Source organism: Pteropus alecto, unplaced genomic scaffold (genome assembly GCF_000325575.1).
Source record: "Pteropus alecto unplaced genomic scaffold, ASM32557v1 scaffold38, whole genome shotgun sequence".
NCBI lineage: Eukaryota > Metazoa > Chordata > Mammalia > Chiroptera > Pteropodidae > Pteropus > Pteropus alecto.
In genome coordinates, this window is record NW_006442512.1 from 9,785,472 (window position 1) to 9,791,880 (window position 6,409).

At 34.0% G+C, this 6,409-nt stretch overlaps 1 pseudogene; it reads left to right on the forward strand.

The window, feature by feature from the left end:
• The first annotated feature begins 5,483 nt into the window (after nt 1-5,483).
• On the forward strand, nt 5,484-5,602 carry LOC112471725 (annotated as a pseudogene).
• The last annotated feature ends 807 nt before the right edge of the window (nt 5,603-6,409 follow it).

Consider the following 6,409-nt stretch of genomic DNA (forward strand, 5'->3'; position numbering starts at 1 on the left):
GCTCCTAGCAATCACTATTCACCATTCTAATTTCTGTCTATGAATTTGACGACTTTAGATGCATCACATAAGTGGAATCATACAGTATTTGTCCTTTTGTGATCTTTCATGAATTTTAAAATGTATATATTATATGTATAATATATATATAAAATTTATATATATATTATACATATAATATAAATATTATACATAAAAACTTGAGGGAGGAATGTAAAAATTTTTGGCCAGAGGGCAGGTTGTGACAATTTAAAATCATTTCCACAGATTCTTTGGCATTCTTTCCTTCTAGAGTCCTATGCTCTTTCTCCTTCAAATGCATGAGATTGTGATTACTTTAACTAATAGAGTATGGCAGATGAAATGCTTTGTGACTTCTGAGTTTAGGTCATAAACGACCATGTAGATTCTATCTTATTTGCTAGAACTCCTGCTCTTGAAGCCACTAGGTAAGATGTTGGCCTACCTTGAGGCCCCATGTTTGTGAGGCCATATGTAGGCTATTTGGTCCACAGCCCATGCTAAGCCTGGCTTTCTAGCCATCTCTGCCAATGTGCTAGATATGTGAGAGAAGCCAAGTATATGGAGGCAGATACATGAGTGAATACTACCTAGTGAACTCAACTGATGCCACAAGGAAAGAAAGGATCACCTAATCATGTCTTACATAAATTTCTTGACTAAGAATATTGTAAAATATAGTAAAAAGTTTGTTGTTTCAAGCCACAGAATTCCAGGGGAGTTTGTTACCCAATAATACATATAACTGGAACGTATGTTGATGATGAATTATCTCTGCTTTTTAATTTCTGAAAATATCTTCATTTTTGCATTCAGTTTTAACCATTATTTTTGTTAGACATAGAATTTTTGATAGTCTTTATTTTTCTTTCAGCACTGAAATGTTATTATTTTCTGACTTGCATTCTTTCTCTTGAGGAGACGATAATTCTTAATAAACCTGAATATGAGATATCTTTTTTTTTCTGGATATGTTGAAATTTTCTCTTTAGTTTTTAAAAATTTGATTACCATTTGCTTTTCCCCCTTAATCTTGTTTTGCTTCATTGAGCTTCTTGGATCTATGGATTTACATTTTTCATCAAATTTGGAAAAGAAAACCTCCCATTATCTTTAAGAAAATATACTTTTTCTGTGCCAATGTCTCTCTCCTCCCCAATTACAAATATGGTAGTTACTTAATATTATCTCATAGTCCACTGAAACTGTTCATTTTTTTATAGCTGTTTTTCCTCTCTGTGTTTACTAACGAGCATTTCTATTTCCTGTCTCCAATTTTATTTGTCTTCTGTTCAGCAGAGTCTACTTTGTCATGAGGGTCATTCAGTAAATTTTTCATTTTAGATATTGAATTTTCCAGTTGTAGAATATCTTTTTGTTTCTTTTATATTTAACAATTTTCTTTTTTGGGATGTTCTATTCTTCCTTAATTACTTTGATGTTTTCCTTGAAATCTTTGACCATATTTATAATAGCTGTTATAAAATCCTTTACTAATTTCACCAGTCATTTCTAGGTCAGTTTCTATTGCCTGATTTTCCTTTTCGTTATATGTTATATTTTCCTGCTTCTCTACATGCCTACTAATTTTTAAAGTATGCTCTACATAATGGATGTTATGTCGTTATGAGTCTAGCTTTTGTTGTCCTCAATGAAGTGTTTCTTCTGGCAGGCAGTTAATTTACTTACATATCAGTTTGATTCTTTTGAAGCTTTTTTTGTTTAAGTTCAATTTCGAGATAATTCTACATTCACATGCAATAGTAGGAAATAATACAGAGAAATCTTGTGTACCTTTCAACTAGTTTTCCCCAATGGTAACATTTTGCATGACTATGGAACAGTATTACAAACAAATTTACATTGATACGACTCAGTGATCTTATTCAGACTTCACCAGTTTTGCATGCATTCATTTGTGTGTGTTTGTTTGTGTAGGGGCATTTAGTTCCATGCAGTTTTATCATATGTAGATTTTGTGACCACCAACACAATCAAGATACACAATAGTTTCATTATAAGAATCTCTTATGATACACTTTTATAGCCACAGTGGGTTTTTAACTCAGCATATTTCTCTTAAGATTTATTCAAATTGTTGTGTCTATCAAGACTTCATTCCTTTTTATTGCTAAATAATATTACATGTTATGGATATACCACAGTTTGTTTAACTGTTCATCTATTGAAGGGCACTTGAATTGTTTCCAGATTTTGGTAATTATTAATAAAGCTGCTATGAACATTTGTATATAGGTTTTTGTGTGTACATAGTTTTCATTTCTCTAGGTTAAATGCCTGAGAGTACAACTGCTGGTTTATATGATAACTGCATGTATAGTTTTGTAAGACATCGTCCTACTCTTTCCAAACTGGCCATACCATTTTACAATCACACAAGCAATGTATGAGGAGTTTTTCCATGTTCTCACCAGTATTTAGTGTTTTCACTATTTTTTTTATTTTAGTCATTCTGATGGATATATAGTACTATTTCATTGCGGTTTTCATTTGTATTTCCCTAATGGCTAGTGATACTGATCAGCTTTTCATGTTCTTATTTTCCATCTGTATATCCTCTTCAGTCAATTGTCTATTTATGTCTGTTCCTCATTTTTTAATTGGACTTTTTTTTTTTTTATTCTTTTTGAGAGTTCTAGATAAAAGAAATTATTGGATTAGTGGTCTGAAAATATTTTCTCCCAGTCTTTAGCTTGTCTTTTCATGTTCTTAACGGGGTCTTTCACAGAGCAAATATTTTTAATTTTGATGTGTGACCCAGTTTATCAATTTTTATGTTATGAATTATGATTTTGGTATCAAATATAAAAATTCTTTACTTAGCCTTATATCCTAAAGATTCTTTTCCTTTTATTTTCTAAAATTTTTATAATTTTATGTTCAACATTTAAGTTTAAGATTTATTTGAAGTTAATTTCTGTATTAGGCGTGAGGTTTAAGTCAAGGTTCATCTTTTTTGTATATACATCCAATTGTTCTGGCACCATTTGTTGAAAAAGGCTATTCTTCCCCACTGAATTGCTTTTGTACCTTTGTCAAAAATCAGTTAGACATATTTTTTTGGCTCTATTTCTGGGTTCTCTATTCTGTTCTATTGATTTATATGTCTATTCCTCTGCCAATACTATACTATCTTAATTAGTGTAGCTATATAGTGATGAAACTGTATGGTATGCAAAAAAGAGTTAATATAGCAGACCTGTCACTTCTATCCTTAGAAAAGGTCAGCTTTCAAGGATGACCCTTGGCTAGCATCTTAGAACTAGAATTTCAGGAGGACTTCCACCCCCCTAACTGTGCTCACTATGCCTAAACTGTGCAAATGATACATGCTAGGCAGTGTGTGCCTATATGACCAGTCTCTGATAAAAACCTTGGGCACTGAGTCTCTAATGAGATTCTCTGGTAGACAACATTTCAAAACATGTGTTGCAATAACTCATTATGGGATGAATTAAGCAACTCTTGTGACTCAAGTGGGAGAAGCCTTTTGGAAACTTGTGCTTGGTTTCCTCCAAAATTTTCCCTATGTAACTTTTTCCTTTGTTGACTTTACTCTATGTCCTTATGCAGTAATAAATCATAGCCATGAATATGACTAAATGCTATGAGTCCTCCTGGGAAGTCACTGAATCTGGGGTGGTCTTGGGGACTCAACACAGTAAGCCTTAACATTGGTAGAGTGATTCCTCTCACTTTATTCCTTAAAACGTTTGTTTCTACCTATGTTAGGTCCTGTCCTTTTCTGTATAAATTTTAGAATAAACTTGTCTACATGTTTTAGGACTAGGCTGGACCTATTCCTCACATGTAGTCTTTCTGAGGTCTCTACTGAATGCTGCAAGATTTTCAGAACTGGAATGGCTCCCAGACTTGGGTGAACTCCAGTAGGTGTTTGGCTCACAGCTGCCTGGTAATTATTATTATTTTTAAATAGTAGGTTTTTTTTTTTTAATGTGTGTGCAGCTTTATAGATTCTCTCTCTCTCTCTGAGTGTACAACTTATTATTTGGAAAAAGACTCAAGGGGCCCAATGCAGATTTCTGGATCTTTTTCTCTGGGCAGCTCCCTTCTCTCTCATGCTCTGCCTCTCACTTTGACCAACTTAGTCAATAATACCTTGATAAAGCTGGAAAAAAAGATAACTTTACAAGTCAGATATTATCTCTATTGGTTTCGTATCCCTTCTACCCTCCCCTGCTTATGAGATCCCTCTACTTAATTTTTCAGGAGTATAAGCGAATTAAAAATACCTTCTCATTCATCTTCAGTTATAGAAGAGGTGGACTAAAAGAGATATGGTCATGGTCAGGCTCTGGAAATTATCTTGTTACTGCTTGATCTCTCCATGGTGATCTGTCTCCTAATTTTATACTGAAAGTGATCGCCAGTGATGACATTAGATCACTAGTTTTCCTTCTCATTAGGAGCCCTGAGAGGAGACTTCCTCGCAGATGATAATAAAAAACAGCAAACATATAAAGATTACCATAATTGTTAAGGATAGAATGACTATAGAACATCTCTTGATTTTGTTATCTTCCCTTGGCATAATGTAAATTATTCTGTGGAAAGATATTGACTTAAACTTTGCTTACCATGCTTTCATAGTGGCAATTTTCAAGTGAGTATATTCAGATTTAAGGGAATAATTGTGACATTGCAAATGGCTTAAAAGTGCCCTGCCAATCCCATCAGTCTGCCTCACAGGACTGTCCAAGTTTTCCTTGGACAAACCTGGACAGAGGTTTCTATATCATGAACTTTAAACCAAGCCTTGATGTCATTGTTTTAAAAAGATACTTTTTCTTTGCTTTTGCTAAAATATGAAAACATAAGATTAGTTTACTAATTTGTTCAGGTACAGCTGTAAAAAGATGTAGGAACATGGCTTGGCTCTTTTTGTACCATTTCATACAAAAATTCGCATTAGAAAGCCATTACTGCCCATTCTGGTTTTTATGCTAGTTTTATGATAAAGAACTAAAGGAGCATTAAACCAATACACACATGCACGCACACACACACACACATATATATTCTTTTTACATCTGTGATTGTAATACTCTTCTCACTAGTGATTTCTATCAGTAGAAGTAAGAAAAATCAATAAATGTTATAAAAGTATTTAAAAAAATATTTCACTGATTTTTCTGAGAGAAACATGGTTTAATGGTGGTCAGTGTAGGGTAACCTATCTGTTTCCTTTGCAGGATTCTAGACTGAAAGTCCCTGTCTGCAATTCAACTAGGAAAAAGCCATTTTATAATTTGGTGTTTGTCCTTTTGTGGATAGATTAGTGGTTGTTTGTACTGGTGAGGCTTCCAAATCATTTTGTGGAATTAAAAATATATATATAGGTATAAGGAGTCCACCATAAAGATTCCAAAACAGTAGGTTTGATAAGGCCTAAAAATCTATATTTAAAAAAAGCTATTTGGATCTACAACCATGCCACCCTGAATGTGCCTGATCTCGTCTGATCTCGGAAGCTAAGCAGGGTCGGCTCTGGTTAGTACTTGGATGGGAGACCACTTAGGAATATCAGGTGTCGTAGGTGTTAAATAAATAAATAAATAAAGCTTTTTGGGTAACTGCTGTGTTTTCTGGTTTGAGAATCATACAGAGATGGAATATGTATATTAATTAGTAAAAATAGTTAGCTGGAAACAAGCCTGTATTAGTTGGGACACTTGTGGTTATAAGCAGATGTCAGAAACCCAACAAGCTTGAACAAAATGGGGTTTATTGGCTCATAACTGGGAAATTCAGAGTGGAACTGGTAAGTGTGTTCCTTGATGCTTTATAGGGGCTTAAACGATATCGTTAGCTTTCTCTCTCAGCTTTATCAACAGGCCCTTTCATGTGATGGGAAAGGTGGCTGTAAGCTTTTATTTTTATTGTTCATAATTTAAAAGTAAGAGACCTTCTGCTCCCAGTATCCTTCTACCAAATGGCATGGATGAACTGGCTCTGCTTGACTTTTGTACCTGCTCCTTTGACGAATCACTGTGAAAAGGACGATGGTCATGTGATTAGCCAGGGGTCAGAAAGGGCCCTGTGATTACATTTCATCACAACCATGTAGTCATCAGTGGAAAAAGGTATAGTGGGGAGATAAAAACACGGATATACTCTACTCAGGCCCAGCTATCTGAGTGTGATATAAAGACCTCTGGTGGTACAGTGATTTATCATGGGACATTAATCATTTAATCTTTAATTCTTTAGCATTTAATTTTTTAGCATTAAGCGTTTAATCAAATGATAAACAGCTATTAGGGCCACCAAATTTCAAGCAGGGAAATTTCTGTTTGAGTTATTTTACAAGGTAAGTATAGGATATACCTGTTACAATTTGAAAAAA